The sequence below is a fragment of the Nelumbo lutea genome, chromosome 1 (assembly GCF_056320005.1).
Source record: "Nelumbo lutea isolate HS-2025 chromosome 1, American lotus-T2T, whole genome shotgun sequence".
Lineage (NCBI taxonomy): Eukaryota > Viridiplantae > Streptophyta > Magnoliopsida > Proteales > Nelumbonaceae > Nelumbo > Nelumbo lutea.
Genome location: NC_142684.1, coordinates 146411459 through 146436892, shown reverse-complemented (window position 1 = coordinate 146436892; position 25434 = coordinate 146411459). Strand labels below are relative to the sequence as shown.

At 36.5% G+C, this 25434-nt stretch overlaps 1 pseudogene across 1 annotated transcript; it reads left to right on the top strand.

The window, feature by feature from the left end:
- The first annotated feature begins 10562 nt into the window (after window positions 1–10562).
- LOC148878189 (tryptophan synthase beta chain 2, chloroplastic-like) lies at window positions 10563–24328 on the top strand (annotated as a pseudogene). The gene is made up of 4 exons (XR_016100918.1): window positions 10563–11103; window positions 11629–11987; window positions 23199–23640; window positions 23753–24328. The product of XR_016100918.1 is annotated as a tryptophan synthase beta chain 2, chloroplastic-like (transcript).
- The last annotated feature ends 1106 nt before the right edge of the window (window positions 24329–25434 follow it).

The following is a 25434-nucleotide window of genomic DNA, read 5'->3' as shown; positions in this document are numbered from 1 at the left end:
TAAGTAGTTTAAGAAATAATCATTTTTCTAAGTATTTATTTTAACAAAATTTAAAGTATAAAAAATGCATAACGTATCAAAATCACAATTTTAAAATACGTATGGAGATAAGAATTAGATGCACATAAATATACATAAAAATACTATAAAAATTTAAATATAATATAAAACACACCAATAACACTAAATATAAAGTTTTAATAAGATATATATACATACATCATATTAATATATTTCAATGGAATTTAAGAAAAAACATTTAAATAATGTTTATTAAAATTATAAGTACATTAATATTTAATAATTCAATTCAACACATAAAATAATTTAATACAAAGTATTAATATTAAAGAAAAATATTTTGTAATGGAAGTGTAAAATATACCTTCAGGAATAATGATGTCTGTTAATAACTTATATAATATACAATTTAAAAATAGTTAATAATTATTATTAAAATTATAATAAATTATAAAAAATATTATTTAATAAGTTATTTATTTATATATCTTTAGTCAAATTATGATAATTAATAATTTAGTTACATAGTGAATTCCTTGTAAGTTCATAAGTGCTTATGTGTACATTATTTTATTTTTTAAATAAATCATAATATTTGCTTTAACTTATTTATTTGCCTAAAATTCTCAATTTATAGTATAATATAATATTGTTGATAACAAGGTTGAGTATGTTAAGTTAACTAATATCATTTAGTAAACCACTAAAAAACTAATAACTCATTATAATTTTAGGGATTTGTAACTGTAAAATTCATATTATATGATTCGTATTCAAATTAAAAAAAGTTATTACCATAATCAGAAATTAAACTCAAACTCATGTTATTTAAGCAAAAAATCATCTCATCATCGCACATAAATGTTCCATAATTATAGTTCTATCCATTTAATATTCTATAACCATAAGAACCATAATTAAAACTATCTGTCAATTGCATATCTCTACAACACTGAAGATATTATTCTTAATTAAGTGACATTGAATTATCAATGGATGATATATATTTGACAAAAACACCATTGGTTTTATCTCCATTATAATCACATTCAATATATAATAGTCATCTCTATCATATTTATAACAAAAAATTAGATCTTACACTGTCATTATCACCACGATCATCATTAGTAAACTAATTACCATTACCAGTTCCATTATCGCTAATAAGTTTTTTAATACAATTATTAACATTTATCTCTATTTAATTAACAATGTATGGATTAAGTCTTAAAAAATTGCATAGTTCATATAAGACATTTTTATCTGTTTTAGTGTTTTTTTAAACAAAATACCACTACATCTTCTTCATTATATATATCATCAAGATCAATTAAATTAAATTAGTATTTTGAATGCCTTTTATTTCTAATGAGGTGTATAATCATCATTCTCATGTTATAATGGATTTATAATAACTTTTCAAAATTGTAATAAAATATACATTATCTCTGTTTTGTATGAACGAGACCGAAAATACTCTAATTTCATTTACAACGACTACAATTTGTTTATAATAATACTCTAATTACTATTTATTAAGCATCAATCAACTAAAAAGACAAAAAAAATAATAATACAAATACAAGATACATAATATTAAAAATGAAATTAATTAGTTGAGTTCGTCAAACATTCAAGCTTATACAAATAATAAATACCCATTTTCTGTTGGCCTCACAAATGAAAAAAAATAGAGATCGATCTTTGTTGAGTTTCAAGTTAAAAAAAAAAAACAAGAAGAAACTACAGAGTTCACATGTAAATCTACAAAGAAGAGGGAGTTCACAAGTATAGATTTACTACCCTCTTGTTGCCGGTGGTGGCTAGACAGTGAATCTGTCATTGTTTGAACATGAGAGTTCACAAGTGTAGATGTACAAAGTATAAGGAGTTCAAGTTAGAAAAAAATGATTAAAAAGAGAAAAAAAAAACTTCAAAACATATAAGAGAAATGCCAAACAATAGGTCCGCTGGCCATTGTTCCTCACCACCGATCGTTGCTTGTGGACTTGCAACTGGTGCATCGCTACCTAGGTTTGAGGTTTGAATGAATGGAAAAAGAGGAGGTATAACCCTCATGGGGGTATTTTAGGCATTATAAAAAATTATCAGGGACTGGTTCATCCCACTTTTTTGGAGAAGTACTTCTCCAAGAAGTACTTAAAAAAAACCAACTTGAAGTCACTTTTTCGAAGTACTTTAAGAAAAATACTTATTCTCCATTTTTTTACCAAACACCCATTAGTACTTAAAAACCACTTAATGTGTGGTCCCATGTTTTACAAGAAGTATTTGTTAAAAAAAGTATTTCTTTCAAGTGTTCTCAAACAGGGCCTAAGTCCATTTTCCACCAAACCAATTACTTGTAAAAGACTATTTACTTAGGCATCGTTTGGCAAGTCTTTCAACTTGGTCTATCGATTATTTAGAAGTTCGACAAATCATGTTTTGATCTTTTCCTGTTTGGTTCATAGTAGGTCTAGTCACCGAAAGATGGTGTCCCGAAAAACATATTTTGGGTTGATTTCATGAATATCTAATCTTGGCCTCTCAACTTTTATGCCATTTTAAGTCCTCATCATACATGTACAATTACCCACATAGGACCAAAAGTGAACAATGGCACTTGACGTTTTTTCCCTAACACTCAAATATCATTCATCACTTGAGCATACAATAACAGGTTCTTCCTTCTTATTTTCTTTTCCTTCTATCGTTGTCCATTCCTTCTGTCGCACAACATTACTCTACTTCCTTTTTCCTCTACCGTTTCATCTTTCTTTCCCTTTACCACAACATCATTCTCTCACACTTCACTATTGTTTTTTCCTTTATTTTATAGGTGCTTATACATTCAACGGCGACTAGCTTTCTTACGATGGTGATTGATCGTTGGTTCATTGTTTAAGGATGTACAACTCACATGTCAAGTTTTTTTTTTATGTGTGTGTATTTCATCATTTGTATAAGTTAATGTATCTTGGTGTGTTTTGAACTATTTTTTATGTTTTGTATGGAGAGGAAAGGGGATTACAATGGAAACCACCAAATGTGATTTGTGCATGTTCATTTGACATTGTGTTTACTTTCATTGAAATAGGATGGGAGGGTGCTGTACATGATTCGAATGGTATTTTTGGAGATAGTCCAAAACCTCGATAATAGGTTCATTCTACTATCAGAAAGTCAGAGAGGTACCACATTCTACCACGAGGGTATTTTGTGTAGGAAGGTACTATGTTATTAATTTAGGTTAAACGAATATGCTTGGTGTTTTATTTCTATACCGTTCAGAAATGTACCATTTAACATACTTTCAAGGGAGATGTGGTCATCTAACGAATGTGGAACAATACTTTAATTGTATACAATCTTCATTGAGGAATGTCATAGAGCATTGTTTTGGAATTATGAATGCACAATTCCCAATTCTGAAGTTGATGTTTTCATACTCGATTCATAAGCAAATTTGGATTGTCTTTGTTTATTATGTATTGCACAGTTTCATTAAACTGTCACAGATACAATATGTGTATTGGAATGGATTCTTACAAAAGATAATGTTCCCGTTGAAGGATAGGGAGGGATGTTCCATGCTGTAACATAGACTCTAACTCAAATGGGTTCACATGCATCTACACGGATGGAACAAGTCAGGGTTAAATTTATTTTCAAAATGACTATTCACTATAACTTACATATTAGTCGTAACGGAGTAAGAAATAATAAGAGGAGAAGATCTACATCTTGTTTGTTTTATTGTTGGATTTTTGAACATTTTGATTTGTTTATCATGTACTACATTGATTGTTATGAACTTGTATGTATTTAAAATGGACCCATTTGTAATGTGAATAAGGGCTTATGAAGTTATTCATGTCAAAAAATGAAATATATATGATGTATGAAACCATATATATATATCCTACTGGTGATGTATGAAATCAATACTTAGAAATATTTGTAACTGTATTTAGTAAGAAAAATGAGTAATGCAACCAATTTTTTCTTTCCCATTTAAGCGACATGAATACAACTTCATGTAGGTAGATAATTATACCACAGAGGAACCTCAAGTGCACATTGTTGAATAACACAATATTGCTCATGACAATGTAGACTATATGAAGGAACATGTTGTTGTATTTGGAGCATGTGCATGTTGTTATGGAATGATGTGTCTCATCATTTTGATGATGCTTTTAATTATTATTTTGTTAGTCCGAAAATGATCTGCAATTACACTATATATTCTTTGTAAACTATTGTGGACATGTTTTTATAGTTATAAACATCTGAATATAAAATCACATATTGAAAGTTGGCCTCATTAAAGCCTGTATAACATGTACACGTTCCCATGGATGGGTTCCACAAAAAAACATGTGAACCCCACAAAAATTGACACGTAGGCCCCACTCATGGAAAAAATGTACGGGATTTGTGTGATGTTATGTATAACTAGTGCAAAATAGCGATAAGTGTTGTGGGGTCTACACATGGTAATTGTAGGTGAGACCCATAAAGATTCACTGTCATGTATGTCAATGTGGTCAAATCAAGTTAGGCCAAGTGTTAAATGTGCACTAAATAGCCCACATCAACAATGTGCATATCTAAGCATTATCAAATGGTCTTCGAGCTACTATAGTTTTCCAATAGCTCCATGAATGACTCTAATCAAACGGTCATCGGGTTATTAAGATCTTAATGCAAAAGCTCACATCGTCTATTGATTGTCAGAGCTTCCAGAAGATCTTTCAAAAAGGACTTGCGAAATGACCCATATATATATGTGTTCTACTTTTGTCATTAATAAAGAAAAACCTCATTTATCACACTTTTTAATTGTCAAACATATAATATTAGACATGTCCCAAAATTGTCTATTATTTTTGTATTTCTTTATTTTTAAAAATCTTATTTTTAACTATAAAACCATGGGTTGACCAATTTGACCCAAAATGGTTGAACCACTGACTTACCACCTAGATAGAAAATGGTTTCACTTCTAATTGATTTTAAATTTTATATTATATTTTCGTCGTTACTAAATACTTTTTATTTATCATATTTATTTTTTGGGTTGCCATTATATAGCACAGATTTTTATCTATTCTATTCGAATGTTTTGTGTTGTATATACTTCATTTTTTTCTCTTTTAATAGTGTTTTAATTTACAAAAATTATCATATTTATGTTTAATATGACAATATATAATAATAGAGATGTACCCAATTTTTTTTATAAAATTTCTTTATTTTTTAAGTTTTGTATATTTATTTATTTTTTATTTTTATTATTTAATTATGACATCATGAATTGACCCATTTGGCCCAGATGGTTAAACCACTCACCCACCTCCTAGATAAAAGAAAAATAAAATGGTTTCATTTATGGTTTAATTTTAAAAATATAGTTTTTTTTTTTTATAAATTCACCACCTAGATAAAAAAAAGCATGTTTGATTTATGGGTTGATTTTAAATTTAGGTTTTATATTATGAAAATAATTATTTATGAACTTAATTAGTGGAATATAATGATATAAAAGAAAAATACCTTAAATATATGATTTAATGATAGGATTTAAGAGTTGATACCTTAAATATGTGTTTTAATAAGTGAGAATTGAATATTAGTATTAAAATTATGGCCCCATTTGGTGCGTCTTTTTGTGTAGGCTGTTGATTGTTTAGAAGCCCAATAACCCATGTTTTAGTCTTTTCCCGTTTTGTTGGGAAACTATATAGCCGAAAAAAGATGATGCATCGAAAAGATGCGTGAAACTCATTTTGGACTATTGTCAAGAAGCTCCAAATGAAGCTTTTCGACTTTTTTGATCGCGTCTTCGCACAGAAATATGCACGGGAAAACATGCCTTAACCAAACAATTTCAAGATTGCTAAGATCTTAATGCAAAAGCTCACAATCTTTTGACTATTAGGTCTTTTAGAAGATCTTTCAAAAAAAGACTTGCCAAACAACACCTATATTTTTTTTGCCCAAAAATGAAGAATGTTCAAATTCAAATTGAGGAGTACTTTAGTCAAGTAAATATTTAGAAATCAATATGAATTAATACCTTAAATTTGAGATTTAATGAAAGAGAATTAAATGAACTAAATAGAGGTATTGGTATTACATTTTGCCCCGAAATAAAGTGTCCAAATTCAAAATGAGGAGTATTTTAGTTAATAAAATTTCCAAAAATCTCATGCCTCGTTTATGCTTTTTATAGTGGTATAGACTTGGGTTATAGTTTGGTGTACAAGCAAATGTCAAATATATTCTTTATAATCGATCCAATGGAATTTAAGGTCTCAATTTGTTATCTAGTTTAGTATGACATGTATTGAAAGTTTTATCAATGACAAAAATAGAAAAGTAATTCATTTTTATTTTACTATATTATTTACTTAACCCTACCATAATCAACATAAATTTTATAATATTCACTATATATAAATTATTATTTTTCTCTCTCACATTCTTTATATAATTTGAATTGGGCTTGGTTTTAAGTATGTAATGAAGTCGGGTTCAAATTGAACTCAATCATGTTCAAACACAATGCAATAATTAAAAAACTTATTGCTAAATGAAATAAAAAATAATCAGATCTAGGGGCCTTGGATTGGATGTTGGGGTTTTAGGTTCCATTAACAACATTACTTAGTTGAATAAATTGTTATTTGGTTTGTTCATTAGTGGATGTCTACTATTTTTCTTTACTTTACATTAACGAATGATTTTCTTAAGATACATAAGAGGCATTTGGGAATAAGTGTAATCTATTGAATTATGGCTTGACATAATTATTACATATTAGTCAGGCCTTGTGTGATGTGTAAGTGTTGTTAAAAGAAATTATGGCAAGAGTTTTATGATAATATCAGTTGGGCCAAGTGGTATTCCAAACTATTTTTGGGTTATGTGTTATTAGATAAATTTGTATTAATTTTTATTATTAATTTCACTACTCTTAAATGTAATGCATGGTTTTGTTAAATGGCATTTAGATAAAAGTCTTAGGACATTTGTAATTAGGCAAAGCTGAGCTGTATCCATTTAAGCATTATTCTTGGGTTGCATACTATCTAATAAATTAAAAAACAAAAAAAAAATCTATAAGGGATCAGGAAGATAGAGTTACTTTTTATTAAGTTAATTTAAAAAAATATTTTTTTAATCAAATAATAATAATATTTAGAAATTATTATTATTTTACTAATTATGTATGTATTATTTAATCACATATTGAATTATTTATCAATTCATTATTAATAGTTAATTAATTAAGTAAAAATCATGTAATTAATTAATAAATAATATAAATTATTCATTTAAATATTTTATATCCATTTCATTAAATTATAATTAATTTATTAAAAGTAAAATAAACATTCAAATTTAAGAGCAACATTCTCTACGTTTAAACTTTCAAAACCTATAAATGTTCACCAACTCTAATATGCCTCACTAAATAATTATTATAATGTCTAAGGTATTCAAATTTAGTATAAACTAATATGCCCTTTTACCTGTTTGGAAGGGCTTTCGCACAAAGTGTTGTTTTAGGGGGTGTTTTGTAACGTGAATGAGAAATTAGTGGGTGTGGATTATTCCACACCACACTCTGTGGCAATGATTAATTCAGAACACACTACTATTTACACTTGTTCTGAACTATGGACAAAACTATGTGGACATAAATTGTCTGTACCCATAGGATTTGTACGATTGATCATGTAGGGATGTAACTAGATCAGATTGAGTGTGAACTAAGGTATATCCAAATCCACTATGATAGCAGAATACACGATTTGATCTGATCCAAAGATCCGTTTGGATCTCACAAATGGTGATGCAAATTCGAATCTGTTAAGGATCTTAGATTAGGGTTGCAAATGGATCGAATCGGATTCGGTAACAGGTATATCCGATTTGATTCAATTACATTTATTAGTGATTCGAATTTATTAATACTTTAGTGGATTTTACACTGGCTGATTCGAATTCAATCCGCTAATCTTAATGAATATCCAATTTGAATTTGACTGTTAACAGAACTTTCAACAAGTAGAAGATCTATAGTTTACTATACTTGGTACGAGAAGAGAGAGAGAGAGAGAGAGAGAGAGAGAGAGAGAGAGAGAGAGAGAGAGAGAGAGACAGAGAGAGAGAGAGAGGGAGAAATTAATAGAGGGTGAGTATAAGATTTATAGTTTCAGAGGCAAATTACTTGTTGCCCTGAGCGATGGACCGATTGCAATGACCTTATTGCTAGCTAGAACTAGAAGCTGGTTACAACGAATGACCCTCTTGTTTATGAGTTTAAATGGCTAAGTCAAAGAGTGAGAGAGACAATGAAAGAGGGAGATGGCGCTAGTTTCCAACACAAGGTGGTGTTGCTGACGATGGAATAATAGAGTGTCTTAGCCATAAAGGTTCGAGTTCAAGTTTTTAATGACCACGACTGTTCGAAGAAGAACAACAACGGCATGCTGGTAGTTGAATAGTCGAAAGTCGAAATAGAGTTACTCAGTAACCAAACTAACAAGCACTAAAGATGAAGGCTCAAGGCTGTTACAGGTTACAAACTACATGTGCCGAACAACTGAAGAGGAAGATAGAAGAGACAATTCTGTCTCGTTCGTGTTTAGGCTAGGATTTAGGGTTTTTTGGCTTATAAGCCAAATTACAATTATAAACATAATAAAACTAAAAAATTACAAATATATAAAACCTAGTTAAAATAAAAACTAAAGGGTATACTTGTCATATAAAATTAATATATACATGTATTTTTATAAAAAAATTACAAAAAATTCAATATAAACATATTTATAAATAAATATATTAATATATACATGTATTTTTTATAAGTAAATATTTTTATAAATATATACATATATAGGTCAGATTGGATAGGGGTGATCTAAAGTCGAGTTGAATCCAATCCAAAAACCTAACAAAGGGTTATCCAAGTTTGACAGATATGGGATTGGATTCGGATTGGATGATCCAATCCGTTTGCACCATATGATCATGAATGAAAAAACCACAATTTAAGCGAAAAATAATTTGAAATAATAATACAAAATAATAATGGATAAAACAGAACACAAATACATAATTACAAATAATTATAAAACAAATATATTTATCATTATAAATTATCTTGATCAATAAAGAATTAAAAAAAATAATTTCAATATAAATTAAAATATATTAAAAGATTAAATAACATTAGGATAGTTGGACCAATAGTAATGCACCCGCATTACACTAAATCCTTAATCTATTCGCACCATAGTGTGGTCCATTTATAAGAAAATACATCAATGATAATTTGGGGAATAAATAAGACTAAAACAATCCCGTCCACCATATTTTCACACTAACAAACACCGTCTTAACTAAAAATATGAAACATCTTGGAACTTTTTAGTAAAACATCAAAAAGTCAAAAACAAATTTATATAAGCCCAAAAATCATCTTCATCTTCTCGGAAGAGTTTATTGTATCAAATGTCAATGTAGCTTAAATCACCACATAAGACCTCCTAAATACCAACATGCTAATAATAAATGTAATGCATTTTGGATCATTAACTGCCTGTACATCATAGACAAATGGGGGACGTTTGTGTTATTGAATAGGGGTTTGTGTTATTAAGGGCATACAATTCACACCAACTTCACAATCACAACGCATGCACATCCCACCCAACTATGGGGAACATTTTCCCCACAAAATCACTTCAAGAGATGTTCCCGATGTGTGGCCGGGCATGAGGTTGGTATGAGGAGCGGATCTGGACTCGCAATCATTTGTGTCAAAGTAATGCAACGTGATGATCAGATCAGGGTTTTGACTGTAGCTGCTCTAAACAATTTTCGTTTCTATGGTTTTGGCGTATGACTCTCATGGCTTATTTTAGGGAAAATTCCCGATCAATACCTTGTACTTTGGTTCGAGTGATAATTTGGTTTCCAAACTTTAAAATGTGACAATCCAGTACCTGAATTTAAAAAATGTGACAATCTATTACTGAGGCTTTTAAAATATAACAATCCAATACATGTCGTTAATTGGTTTGTTAATCAACTGTTAAGTGGCATTTGAAAAGTAAAAAAATGCCATTTAAAAGTCATCTAATTCTTTTTATCAATCATTTAAACATTGACAAAAAATTAAAAAGTCCCAAATCTTAGCCTTTTTCATTTAAAAAAGTCTAAAATCACTTAGGGCATTTAAGTATTTGGGACTATTTAAGTATTCATTTTATTATGGATGATTAATAAAAAGAATTAGATGACATTATTAAGGCATTTTTGACTTTTCAAATATCACTTAACATTTAATTAACGAATGGATTTTCACATTTTGAAAGTTTGCCAATCCGGATACTAAATTATTAGATTTTGAATGTTTCGATAATTTTAAAGTTCCAAGGATCAAATTGTCGATCGAAGTAAAGTACGAGCAGAATTTTCCCCTTATTTAACGAGATTTACTCGTACCTTCATCGATTTATAACCCCAAAGGGAAAACGCATATGACCGTGAATTGATGTTAAATTCACGGTAGGATGTGGTTTATAAGGGAGAGAGGGCTACTACCAGGGGGGGGACTGGAATTAAGAATTGTGCATTCCGTACTTTTCCCTTGTTTCTAAAAATCCGCGAGGTTTCAGAAGAACCGCCACCGCCGAGGTTGGTCTGTAAGAAAAAAATGATATCACAGAGTACCTCATGGCCATCTCCACAAGCCCGGCATCTCTCTGCAAGCCTTACATTGCTTCATTTAATCCCATCAGGGTACCCTGCAAATTAGAGGAATCCCACTTGAGCCCTTCCACATTTAAACGTTCTTTAATCTCCTGTACTCTTACCAGAGATTCGGCTGTTACAATGGTGGAGAAAGATAACAAATCGACGGTTTTGCAACGATCGGATTCCTTCGGCAGGTTTGGCAAATTTTGGGGGAAATACGTCCCTGAAACCCTCATGCATGCTATCACGGAGCTCGAATCGACTTTCGACTCGCTTGCTGCAGACGAACAATTGCAGGTTCTTCTTCTTCTTTTTTTTTGGCTACTATGGTTGTTCAGTTCGGTTTAATAATGTTCCGTTTTTGTTTTCTCACATTCCATATCGTTTTTGTTTGTTCAGTGATTAGCTTTTCTGAAAGAAAAAAAAAGGGGAAAAAAAGGCTCTGTGGTGAATATGGGGAGCTTTTCGGAAATAAAAATTATATGTTCATTGTCTTCCACCGATTCTGCTATATGGTTGTTCTAAAGCAATAAGGATTACGGCTAAGCATAAACTGTTGGATTGTCTACTGAATGTGTATCTCAAAACAATTTTAAATGCTTTTTGGGTTTTTTTTTATATCCAATTTCTTTGAAACTTTTGCACTTTACTATGCTTAGTGTGTGACTGTTTTAAATAGGAGACTCTCTAGAGTTGCTCTTTTTATTTGAAAACTTTGTAGAATTCACTCATTTTCTTGCCTTCTCCATGATTTATTTCAATACTTCCTCCTTCCCCCTTTTCCGTTCCTTATTAATTTCTTATTGTTTTATCTGATTGTAGAAAGAACTAGACGGGATTTTAAGAGACTATGTAGGGCGGGAAAACCCACTTTACTTTGCAGAGCGGCTCACGGAGCACTATAAACGTCCAAACGGTGAAGGCCTACTCATATACTTGAAGAGGGAAGATCTCAACCATACTGGGGCTCAAAAGACCAAGAATGCTGTTCTCAAGCTTTGCTTGCCAAGCGTTTGGTTAAAAAAAAACGTTTCATAGCTGAGACAGGAGCTGGACAGCATGGAATAGCAACGACAACTGTATCTGCTAGGTTTGGCTTGCAGTGCATTATCTACATGGGTGCCCAGGATATGGAGAGGCAAGCCTTTAATGTCTTCCGAATGAGGCTTCTTGGGGCTGAGGTTTGTTATTTTTTTTTTCACTCTTTCCTCATTTAATTGTATATCTTTTTATTTGTTCTGCAATGTTCAGCGGTTTATTTGAAAAAGGCAAACTTTCCAACTAAAAAGGAACTGAGTGATGATTCTAAATGAAACTACAGATACGGTGAGATGGTTCCTTTTAAATTATTTATGATGAATTAGAGACTGTAGCCATGACAATTGGATCTTTTGGCATTTCATGATCTTGTTCTGACCATTGAAACTATAGTCAATAAAAGATGATGAGGGTGCTACAACTTAAGACTGATCTTTCTTGGCTTCCTTATTTCTTGTAAATTATTTCAGGGACTACTTTTAGAAAAGGAATCACGTCCTACTAACAGTGATATATGTTCTACCAATTTCACTACTATTTAAGGATAGTTCTGAGAAAAGAACTATGACCTACTTGATTTGCAGACTTCATGTCAAATGATTATAGTCACATTTACCTTTTAATGTGGTTAGTTTTGATGTTTCAGATCTTTTTCTATGGTAAAGGTGGGCAAGAATACTCTGGAAACTTTACATCTTTTATGCCTTAGCAATTGCGTAATTAAATAGACATAGATGTGCTTTTCTTTTCATGTCAAATGATTCTAGTCACATTCTTTGTAAATGTGCTTTTCTTTTCATTTCTTTTTAGATGGTAGCTGTAATCTATTACATTTAGTGAAAGAGAAAGATGCCTACATGAGAGAATGTACATAAAAGGATCTACATGCAGCCCATCCTCTTTCAAAAATTTAAACAGACATAAAACTGCCACTGTAGCCAGAAAAAAAGTCCTCTCCCCACACTTGAACTTGCCAATCTATCTGCAATCAAATTCAACTCTCCATAGATCCATTGATTGGAATTGGTAAGGTAGAAAGAATTTTCCTAATCTCACTAAGGTCGTTGCCATGCCTCCACTTCTTTCAACAAATCCTTGTACTCTATTTGATAGCATAAGATGAATTGCCTTCAAAGGTCTGATTAGGGATGTAATCTTAAAACTATATGCATGCTGGTTAGTAGAGAAACCATCTCTGCCTTTCTGCATACATTATGGGTCCATGGAGGACACAAAACAGGCTATCTTCCAGGTAAACCCCTTCCAGGAATGAAATGATGGAAAGGCTGGCCTTGGATTGTGTAGCAGTCTCATCAAAACGTATCTTCATCTTCTCCTCAGAATGAGTATTTGTTGGGGAACGTTGGGGGAGGAGTGAAGGATCTCCAAAAAGATATTTTTCTAGATCCTTGAAGGGCACCTTCTGAAATTTTTTGGTTCTTAATTTCTTCTTTTTTTTCCCAAAAAAAGTAGGAATAGAATATAACATATGCACTGCAAAATTGATAATAATAGGGATGGAAATCAGAGTATACTTAGGATTGGAGACCAAGAGATAATTCAATGTGACATCTTTAATTACCTTGGTTTGATAATCCATAACAAGGGAGAAATTGATTAGAATGTTTCTTGTAGAGCTATAGTGGCATTGGTGAAATAGAGAGGTGCATCTCGAGTCTTATGTGATAGGAGAATACCACTTAATTTAAAAGGAAGATTTTATGAGACAGTTGTAGGAGCAGCAATGTTGTATGGATTAAGTGTTAGGCGGTCAAGAGAAAACATGCCAAAAAAAATGAAAGTGGCAGAAATGTGAATGTTGAGATGAGCGAATGGTAGAACTAGAAAGGGTAGTATCAAAAATGAACTTACCTGAAGGAACTTAAGAGTAGCTCCAATAGGTGATAAAATGAGGGTGTAGGTGTTCAAGACTGCTATCAGTCTTGATCACTAAGAAACTTCAGGTTCGAAAAGAAGAGAAAGTGAAGAAGAAAGAGGAGAAAGAGTAGTGAGAGAGCAGTAGAACACATACTTTGAAAGGAAGGACAAAATCTCAATGTTCTGCCGCCGCCACTTCAATTTAATATTTTTATGTCATGCTAGTTACATGAAAGGACACATCTGCCGTTGGTGTTTACATCATAACACATAACACTATAAAACTGAAAAGTAAATAACAACTAGAATAACATAATAACAGATTGACCATCATCTATGACTAGATACATTCTACCCTACGGACAAAGTGGGACCACAGCTGTGGGGACCACATTAGTGTTCTCTACACTCCCCCTCAAGTTGGGAGTAAATGTTTATCATTCCCAACTTGGATAGATCCGCCTCTAGCTTCTTTCTTGACACAACTTTAGTGAGGATATCTGCTAGTTGCATACTGGATGTGATGTAAGGGAGACATACTTCTTGAGATGAGACCCTCGTACAAAATGTCGGTCAACTTCAATGTGTTTGGTTCTGTCATGCTGCACTGGATTATGTGGTATGTTAATAGCTACTTGATTATCACAATACAGCATCAGGGGCTTCTCATACTCAATACCCAACTCCTCAAGTAGAGATCTTAGCCATAGGATTTCTGCCACTCCGTTGGCCATGGACCTGTATTCTACTTCAGCACTAGACCGGGAGACAACACTTTGTTTCTTACTTCTCCAGGAGACAAAGTTTCCTCCCATAAAGGCACAATATCCTGAGTTAGACCTTCTGTCATCAACACTTCCAGCCCAATCGGCATCCGCATAGACCTCCACCTTCATGTGGTTATTGTTCTTGAACAGTATACCCCTACCCGGGCATCTCTTCAAGGAGGCTAAAATTCTTTCTGCCGCAAGAAGATGTGTGGTTCTAGGAGAATGCATGTACTAGATGACAACACTAACAACATAAGTAATAACTGGTCGAGTGAGGCAAAGATATAGGAGCTTTCCTACCAATCGCTGGTACATAACTTTGTCTTCAAGAAGCTCCCCACTCTCTGTACTAATCTTGTGGTTCTGTTCAATTGGTGTATCTGCAGGCTTGACGCCTAACTTTCTAGTTTCTTTCAACAGGTCTAGGATATATTTCCTCTGAGAGATAAAGATCCCCTGTTTGGATCTAGCAACCTCAATACCCAAAAAATACCGAAGTACACCAAGGTCTTTCACCTCAAATTCTTGATGAAGGAGTTGTTTAAGGGACTCAATCTCATGGCTATCATTCCCTGTGACCACAATATCATCAACATATACTACCAGTAGTGTCAAGGAGGACTCCACCCTCTTGATGAATAGAGTATGATCTGACTGGGCCTGTATATAACCAAACTTCACAAGGGCTAGTCTGAATCTATCGAACCAAGCCCTAGGTGACTGTTTCAAACCATACAAAGCCTTGTTGAGCCGGCAGACCTTCTTACCTGTTTCTGCATCATAGAATCCAGGAGGCAAACACATGTAAACCTCTTCCTGTAGATCTCCATTCAGAAAAGCATTTTTCACGTCCATTTGGTATAAAGGCCAAGTGTGACTTGCTGCAAGGGATAATAGGACTCGAATAGTGGTCATCTTGGCTACCGGGGCAAAGGTCTCCAAGTAATCTATTAAGTCTGTGTAAACCCTCTTGCAACTAACCGAGCTTTATACCTCTCAATGGATCCATCTGCATTATGCTTCACAGTAAATACCCATCTGCATCCAACTGGTTTCTTTCCTTTGGGCAGATAAACTACCTCCCAGGTGTTATTTTTCAATAGGGCATCCATCTCAACTTGCATTGCATCTTTCCATTCCAGGACGGATAGGGCTTTTTGCACTGTTCTTGGAATAGGGACATTGGAAATGGAACTAAGGTAGGACCTGTAGGTAGGAGATAGGCGATCATAGGATAAAAAATGGGAAATACAGTGGGCTATAGATTGATACAATGTCGTTTCCCTTTACGGACTGCAATCGGAAAGGTCAAGGTCATCTGTAGGAGGTGAAATGGCAACAATAGAGGAAGTCTCTATGGGCCCTGGGACTGTAATACCTGGACCTGGAGCTGCAGATGAGATTGGAGCTGGCTTAGAATACTGATGATCGGGGTCAACCTGCCTACACCGCCTGTGATAGACCCTCAACTCCTAATCGCTCTGACCACCCTCACCATTGCAGCTCCCCCTCAACTCCTGATCCCTTTGACCGCCCTCACCATTGCAACTCTCATCACCCAATGGAATAGGTAAAGGAACTACCCCACTCTCACTGCTCTCGCCCTGGGGAGAAACCCGAGGATAATAGGGTGTCTCCTCAAAGAAGGTGACATCCATGGAGACAAACTTCCTCCCTGAGACAGGATCATAGCAGCAATAACCCTTTTGAGTTTGTGCATAACCAAGGAAGATGCATTTGGAGGCTTTGGGTTCGAACTTGGAGTGATGGGGTTCGAGAAGCTGAACAAAGCAGGTACAACCGAATGTTTTAAGGGGAATAGAAAAAAGTCCTCACATGGGTGTAGAAGGGAAAAAGGAGATCTTATATCAAGGACTCGGGAAGGAGCTCGATTAATAAGATATACTGCCGTGATGATAGCATCACCCCAGAAGCGGATAGGAACATTGGAAGTAAACACGAGACTTCTAGCCACTTCTAAGATGTGCCTATTCTTCCTTTCGGCAACTCCATTCTGCTGAGGTGTATGAGGGCAAGAGTTCTGGTGGATAATCCCATGATGAAGATAAGATGTCAATGGTTTAGCAAAGTATTCCTTTGCGTTATCAGATCTGATAACTTTGATCTTGGCATCAAATTGGGTTAGGATCATTTGGTGAAAGTTTTGGGTTAGAGCATGTACCTCATCTTGTGTATGCATGAGATAAACCCAAGAAAAACGGGTATGATCATCAACAAATAACAAGAAATATCTGTACCCACCCATGGAAGGGATGTGATAAGGCCCCCAAACGTCAGTATGCAGAATATCAAAAAAATTATCACTCCTTTTATTACTCAATAAATAAAGCTTTCTACAATGCTTAGCAAACTCACAACTTTCACACTGCAACTGAGACAACTCAATAGACTCAAATAAAGTTGGAAACAAACTCTTTAGAGACCAAAAGGACAAATGACCTAATCGGTTATGCTTTGGCATAACTAGACTCACACTTTAAGAAACAAAAGACATATTCTCTACTGACTCTTCCTGACGGAACCTCTCATCGAGCAGATAGATCCCATTCGTCTCACGGCCAGTCCCAATCACCTTCTTCGTCTCCAAGTCCTAAAAAACACATTGGTCAGGGAAGAATCAGTCTGCGAACTCCTCCTTTTCAGCTTCCAGTCCTAGGAGATTCTCATGTGGTCGGCTGGTATTAGACTCACATGAGAAACCCTAACTTGGCTCTGATACCATGTAGGTGTTCAAGACTGCTATCAGTCTTGATCACTAAGAAACTTTAGGTTCGAAAAGAAGAGAAAGTGAAGAAGAAAGAGGAGAAAGAGTAGTGAGAGAGCAGTAGAACACAGACTTTGAAAGGAAGGATAGAATCTCAATTTTCTGCCGCCGCCACTTCAATTTAATATTTATATGTTATGCTAGTTACATGAAGGACACATCTGCATTTGGTGTTTACATCATAACACATAACAATATAAAACTGAAAAATAAATAACAACTAGAATAACAGAATAACAGATTGACCATCGTCTATGTCTAGATACATTCTACGCTACGGACAGACTGGGACCACAGCTGTGGGGCTCACATCAGTGTTCTCTACAGAGGGGAAGCGGACTAAGATTATTTAGGTACATGCGGAATGACCACCTACAGCACCAATAATAAGAAATGATTTATTACAAGTTAAAGGGGGCCTGGGCTAGTAAAGCTTGGGGCAGGCCAGAAAGGACATTAAGTCAAGAATGATTGAGGGGCTCATAATCTGACAATTGATATGGCACTATACAGAATGGGATAGCAGAACAAGATTCATGTACTCTAGACAAGGTTCAGATGATGATGATTATGATATTCAGTTATATTGGTCATGACATGCTGACTGGTAGGGTAGGAGAAAAGATGGGACGCAGCTAGTTGCTATAGGAGAAAAAAATTCCCCCTTGATTATAATTGTTTTTTTTTCCTTAAATGTTTTAGCTGTATGGTGGTGGTAAGAATTTTTTGTACCTATTCTTGAAAAGTTTTTGTACTCCTTAATTTGGTTTGAAATCTCTTTGCATGTGAGTACCATACAAAGCTATTTCTTCATTTATTTGGATTTTGCATCTTTGCCCAGATTTCCCTATCATTCCATATTTATCGGTTCTTCATGCTTTTCTTCTCAAGGAAAAAATATCATATAGAAGAATGAAGTTACCAGGGTGTTAGAAGTTTGAAGTTAGTTAAATAATTCCGTTGTTAAGTGAATGCGGATTATTTTACCTGATCAAATGGACATCTTTTTGTCTAATGTATTTAGATGATCTATGTTGAGAAGATGAAATTGTCTTGCACGTATGGTGCTTATATTTGTTCTTTCTAATGGGGGCCCGCCACTCCCAGCTGAGACTCAGGCCCAGGAGAAGGCCCATGTAGACGACCGCCTAGCAACAAGAGGAGGGACCCAAGCCCATCACCCAATTCGTTTTGTGTACACCCGGAGGCTGAAGGACACGTTAGCTTAATCAGTTGGAATATGCACATGGGAAGTCAGTATCGGTTACAAACCAATCAGTGAATAATGATTGTAATAAAATAGTATAAATAGTAGTCTTGAGAGGGGAAAGGCATGTGAGATATTTTCTGATTCTTCTTGTTTCTCTTCTCTGTGGAGGTGAACCCCTTCGAAGTGGTTCCTGCATTGGGAAGTAACCCAACAAGTTGGTATCAGAGCCGATGCCGACGACCAGAACGACCACCATGGATGACCGTTCGGACAAACTTGAAGTCAACATGCACAAGGTGTTCGGAGAACTCAGGGAGTTGAAGGAGACCTTGTTTGCGGTGGTGACCCAGTTCTCCAATGTTGCCAGCCGCAAGTCGGAGGTTGAAGGTAACTAATCAGAGGTGTCGAGCCAGAGTGGAGCACGACGTGGAACTGGACCAATTGCTTTTAGACTTACCTCCTTTCTCAAGTGAGGATCCATTTTCCTGGATTTACAAAGCAGAATGCTACTTTGAATACCATGAGATTGTTGGCCTGTAGAGGGTGACCATTGCTTCTATTTACCTACCAGTGATGCCCTACAATGGTTTCAGTGGTACCGCCAATTGCACCCTTGCCTAACCTAGGGTGATCTCACAAAGGCAGTGTGCCAAAGGTTTGGCGTTACCAGTTACGAGTTTACGACAACCCAGACGAGAATCTTATTAAGGTTAAGCAGACGGGAACTGTTCTGGAATATCAGAATGAGTTTGAAAAGTTGGCCACCCATGTCCATGACTGGCCCGAGAGGGCTCTCATTGGATGTTTCATCACAAGGTCTGCGAGATGAAATCAGATTGGAAGTTAAGACATGTCACCCTGCAATAGTGGTAGCTGCTGCTGCTGCCTCACTCGCATTCATGAGGAGCGGTTGGACCGCTTGAAGAAAGTTACCCAAAACCAGGCCCCCCCTTCTACCCACCCCAACAAAAAGGGGCGACTCAAACCAGGCCAAGCCTAATGAGCCCATGCAGCCCAAACCTATAGGGCTAGGATTCAACCCCAGCCTGCCATATAGGAAACTCAACTGGGCTGATATGCAAGCCAGACATGAGAAGGGGCTTTGCTACACGTGCGATGAGAAATTCGCACCCGGTCATCGCTGTAAAACACAATAGGTATTCTTGCTCCAAGTTGAGGATAATGATGAGACCAAGCCGGGTCAGGAAGAGGGACCCGAGTTAATCTCCCTCATTTCTGATTTGAAAAACAATACACACCGACAGGCCTTAACCTAGTTGTTGCAGACTTATGCCTCCATCTTTGAAGAACCTTCTGAACCACTACCAACCAGACCCTTTGATCACAGATTTCCAATACAGCCAGGGGCCCCACCCGCAAATGTCAAGCCCTACCGGTACTCCCATTTCCAGAAAACTGAGATAGAGAAAATAGAGAGGGAGATGCTTGAACAAAAACAAATACAGCCCAATACCAACCCATACTCAGCCCCAGTACTCTTAGTGAAGAAAAAGGATAGATCATGGAGGTTTTGGACCTAACTCCCAAGGTTAGGATACCACCAGATAAGGGTACGATGACATCCACAAAGCTGCCTTCTGGACCCCTGAAGGCCATTATGAATTTCTAGTCATGCCCTGCACCGTCTACCTTTCAAGCTCTGGTGAATGAAGTTTTCAGACCTTATCTCTGTTAGTTTATTTTTGGTATTCTTCGATGATATATTGGTTTACAGTGCAGGTTGGGATTCCCATTTGAATCTTCTCCGACTTACATTTGAAGTGATACAGGCACACCATTTGTTTTCCAAAGAATCTAAGTGCTCTTTTGGGCAAACAAAAATACATTAACATTACTTGGGTCACATCGTGGAACAGGGAAGGGTCATGGTTGATCCAGGAAAAACTTCAGTTATGGTGACATGGGCCAGACCCAGTTCGGTTAAAAGCCTCAGAGGTTTCCTGGTGTTAACTGGCTGCTACTGTTGTTTTATGAAGGGGTACGACCAGCTTGCTTCTCCACCGACCCGTCTACTCAAAAAAGACGGGTTTCAGTGGGACGACTTAACCGAACAGGCCTTTGAGGCCCCCAAGACTGCTGTATCCAGTCCCCCTGCTTTGACATTGCCTGACTTCACCAAGATCTTCATTATCGAAGCCGATGCATTGGGAACGGGTCTGGGGGCAATTCTGATGCAAGACAGCCAACCCATAGCATTCTACAGCAAGGCCCTCTCACCCCAGGCACAAACTAAGTTTACTTATGAAAAACAATTGATGGCAGTCATTTTAGCAGTTATGAAGTGGAGAGCGTATCTTTTGGGCCGTCGGTTCATAATATGGACAGACCAACAGGACCTTAAGCACCTTTTGGATCAGTCAGTTTTAACACCTGAACAGCAGAAATGGGCTTTGGTTTTCAGATTGAGTATAGACCTGGGGCCACCAATCGGGCCGCTAATGCCCTTTCCTGAGCCTCTGAGTTCCTTTCCATGGGCATATCCAGGCCCATTTATCCTTTGTTGGACCAGATTAGGCAGGAAGCCCAGCAGGATCCTACTTTAGGTCGTATCAGGGGTCTTTGGGCATAGAACCCTTCTGTCGTTCCAGGATATAGCGTTAAACAAGGGGATCTTTTCTACAAGGGCCGATTGGCGGTCGCCCCAAATTCTTAATACCGCCAAGAGCTTCTCCAGCTATTCCACCATTCAACTATTGCAGGACACTCTGGAATCCTATGTACCTACAAGGCCAAGTGCCTCTCTAACCATTACTACTGGCCGGGCATGAAGACACGTGCGAGAATTTATTGCTGCATTCCATGTCTGTCAATAGAGCAAATACTGTAGCCAGACTCCTGTAGGACTCTTGCAGCCTCTACCCATACCTGATAAGGTCTGGAAAGAAATCACCATGGATTTCATTATGGGCCTTCCTACTTCTTATGGTAAATCTGTTGTCTTAGTGGTTGTTGATTGACTTACAAAATATGTCCATTTTTCTGCTCTTTCCAACCCTTACACAGCTTTCCAGGTGGCTCGGATTTTCATCCAAGATGTTGCCAAGCTCCATGGCACTCTGATGTCGATTGTAACATATTGGGACCCTCCAATTATGAGGTGGTGAATAGGTCCCTGGAGATTTACCACCTCATTTTTCAACTAGTTACCACCTCATTTGGAAGGACTATTTCAGGGCCCAAGAACTGAACTACATTTTTCAACTAGTTACCACCCTCAGACAGATGGCCAAACTGAGGTGGTGAATAGGTCCCTGGAGATTTACCTCGGTTGTTTCACCAGTGATAGGCCGAAACAGTGGACTAGATGGCTCCCATGGACAGAGATTTGGTATAATACTTCGTTCCATGCATCAGCCGGTATGGCCCCTTCCAAGAACCATATGGGAGGGAACCTCCGTCCATTCTACCCTACGAAGTGGGGTCCTCAGCTGTTGGAGAGGTAGATGCCAACCTGACAGAACGGGATGAAGTCCTAAGGCAGTTGAAGGAACACTTATGACGAGCTCAGTCTCAGATGAAACTTCACTATGACAAAAAGCACAGAGAAGTGCAGTTCCAGGTGGGCGACCTGGTCCATCTGAAACTGCAGCCCTACCGTCAGCTGACTGTGGTGAGAAGAGCAAACCAGAAGCTATCCCCTGGTACTATGGGCCATTTAGAGTGACAGCTCAGGTGGGAGAGGTAGCTTACCAGCTGGTCCTTCCACCCAACTCCAAACTATACCCTATATTTCATTTTTCTTTCTTGAATAGGTGCCTCAACCTGAGCACTCAGGTCTGCAACACCCTTCCTTAACTCTCTGAAGATGGCACTCCACAACTGATTCCCCTCCAGGTGCTGGACTATCGTTGGGTCAAAAGGGGCAAGAAGTTTATACATGAGGCTTTAATTGCTTGGTCTGGATTTCCTCTAGACGATGCAACTTGGGAATCCTGTTCTTACATCAAACAACAGTACCCTGGTTTCAACCTTGAGGACAAGGTTGCTCTTGACGGGGAGGCAATTGATGGGAGCCCACAGGGCTCACCACTCCCAGCTGAGACTCAGGCCCAGGAGAAGGCCCATGCAGACGACCACCCAACAGCAGGAGGAGAGACCCAGGCCTGTTGCTCAATTCATTTTGTGTACACCCGGAGGCTGAAGGACACATCAGCTTAATCAGTTGGAATCTGCACGTGGGAAGTCAGAATCGGTTATGAACTGATCAGTGAATAATGATTGTAATAAAATAGTATAAATAGTAGTCTTGGGAGGGGAAAGGCATGTGAGAGAGATTTTCTGATTCTTCTTTTTTCTCTTCTCTGTGGAGGTGAACCCCCTCAAAGTGGTTCCTGCATTGGGCAGTAACCCAATGTTTCTGCTACTATTTTACTATTTTTTCCCAAAAGCTAAACCCCAAATTTCTGATGATACTATTAATTCTTTTCACTGTCTTCTTTGTTCTTGAGACTATAAGGTTTACCTTATGCTTCATGATTCAATTACCACTTAATTTTTTGTATACATCTCGCACTCCTAATATGGTCAAGGTGGATCTTTTCTATTTATAGCTTTCTCAAACCTACAAAAACTAAATGATTAGATACTGGATTGTCAGTTATGAGACAGCTGCATTCATTGTATTGTGGATTAGAGTCTTCCTTGTCCTGCCGTATTTCTTATAGAATTGTTTTGCATCGATGTGATGCAGGTGAGGGCTGTCCAATCTGGGGCAGCCACACTAAAGGATGTGACATCTGAGGCTATTCGGGATTGGGTGACTAATGTTGAGTCAACTCATTATATTTTGGGTTCTGTTGCTGGGCCACATCCATATCCTATGATGGTGAGAGAGTTCCATGCTGTGATTGGGAAAGAAACAAGAAAACAAGCAATGAAGAAATGGGGAGGAAACCAGATGTGCTGGTTGCCTGTGTTGGTGGAGGTTCAAATGCGATGGGTCTATTTCATGAATTCGTTGATGATGCTGATGTTAGGTTGATTGGCGTGGAGGCTTCAGGTTTTGGCTTAGATACTGGCAAGCATGCCGATACCTTAACGAAAGGGGAGGTAGGAGTACTGCATGGGGCTATGAGCTATTTGTTGCAAGATGATGATTGGAAAATAATCGAACCTCATTCTATTAGTGCTGGGTGAGAATAAATTTTCAATTTTGCCTTGTTCCTGGTTTGTGGTTGCCTTGTTTGCCATTCTCTGCTTTGTATCTATGTAGTCACTTTTACTCATTTCATGTCTTTCATATAGGTTGAATTACCCTGGGGTGGGACCAGAGCACAGCTTTTTAAAAGATATGGGGCGCGCTGAATACTATAGCATCGCTGATGAGGAAGCTTTGGAAGGTACATGAGCTCCAAATCTGTATGTTTGTATGTTGTTTGCATAGCTTTCTTGCTGTTGAAAGGGTAACTTAGACTTTGTTTTAAAAGAACCAAAATATAATAATTACACATGAAGCTCTCATCAAGTGAGGCACTATGGCCTCCTGCCCCCAGCCAAATTTGTGCATATGACCATATATTACATCACTAGGTCATTACAGTTTCCCCAAAATAATGTTCTCTTTACTCCTAGTTTAGATAGGGCATCAATCATGCCATTGCTGACCTGCTAACCCATTTACATTCTACAAATTGTTAACTTCAGCTTGTACTGATATATTTGCAGTCTTGTGCCAGTTCACTAGGAATAGAAAGTTGTTTTCGTCAATACTTACATCAATAAGTTTGTCAGGAATCTAGAATAGAAAGGGGTTACCAATGTAAGGCATGTGGGAACTCCAACTCCCCTCTATATAAATCATTGTGGAATAATTTGCTTAAAGTTGCAACTTGTGGTTCAATAAGTCCATCCAGGAACATATCTGAAATCCCATAGTCATTATGTTATCCACATTGTGCAGATTGTTTTTGCCTTTCCTATCAACTCAGTCAAGTAATTGCTTCAAATCTTTTTCTTTCTTTTTACAGCTTTAGATGCAGATATTGACATATAATTGAGACAACATTTGTTTTTGGAAGATAAAATAAAATTTATTGGACAAAAAAGAGTACAAGAAGGCTTACCAGTGGTCACCTGAGAGAATTATTAAAGAACATATGGTAAAACAACCCTTCATACCCACTCACAAGTCCAACCAAGAGATCCCCCTGCGCGAATAAAAGACAGCAAAAAATACCACTTCCAAGTCTAACTAAAACGACCACAATTTTCTGTCCGAATAAAGATCAAATCCCCATTCAATTCCCCAACTTCAACATCAAACTAACACTGACCGTTACCTTAAATACCTTCAGATCAAATCTGTTGTCCATTTCCTGCAAACTTTTGAGCAGTCACCTCTTTTTCTTAGAAGTTAATTTAGTTTTCTTCACCTTCTTGATAGGTCCAATCCCAAATGAACCTCCTCTTAATCTTGCAAAAGCTTTTGACACTGAAACAGCTCTGTGCTTCTTTTGATATCTGAAGCGCTTCACTGCAGTAATATTCTTTTTAAGCATTTTCTGTTCCTTAGAACCCTCGACTATCCTTTCTAGTTCCAGAACCACATTCTTCTCAAATATTTCAGATGCAATCAACTCTCTATCCTCTTTACCTTCTCTTGGAATTCCCGCTGGCCTTCACCTGATTTGTGCATCATTAACCTTTGGAATACCATTCCCTGCCACCACCAATTTCTTTTTCTCCTGTTCATTTTCTTCCAACTTCTTGAATGCCTTCTTTGCAAATTCTTCTCCTCCTGGGAAAAATAATTCCAATATTTTGGTCACTCATACCTCCTTGTTTAGTATTGTTTCCAAATCAATAAAACTCTCTACTTCATGTGTCTTGTCAACATCACATCATCTTCTTCAATATCAGCCTCACTTTCTTCATTATCGTTGAGTGGTTTTGTTTTATAGTTTCCTTCTCTGTTGTGGACCTTCACC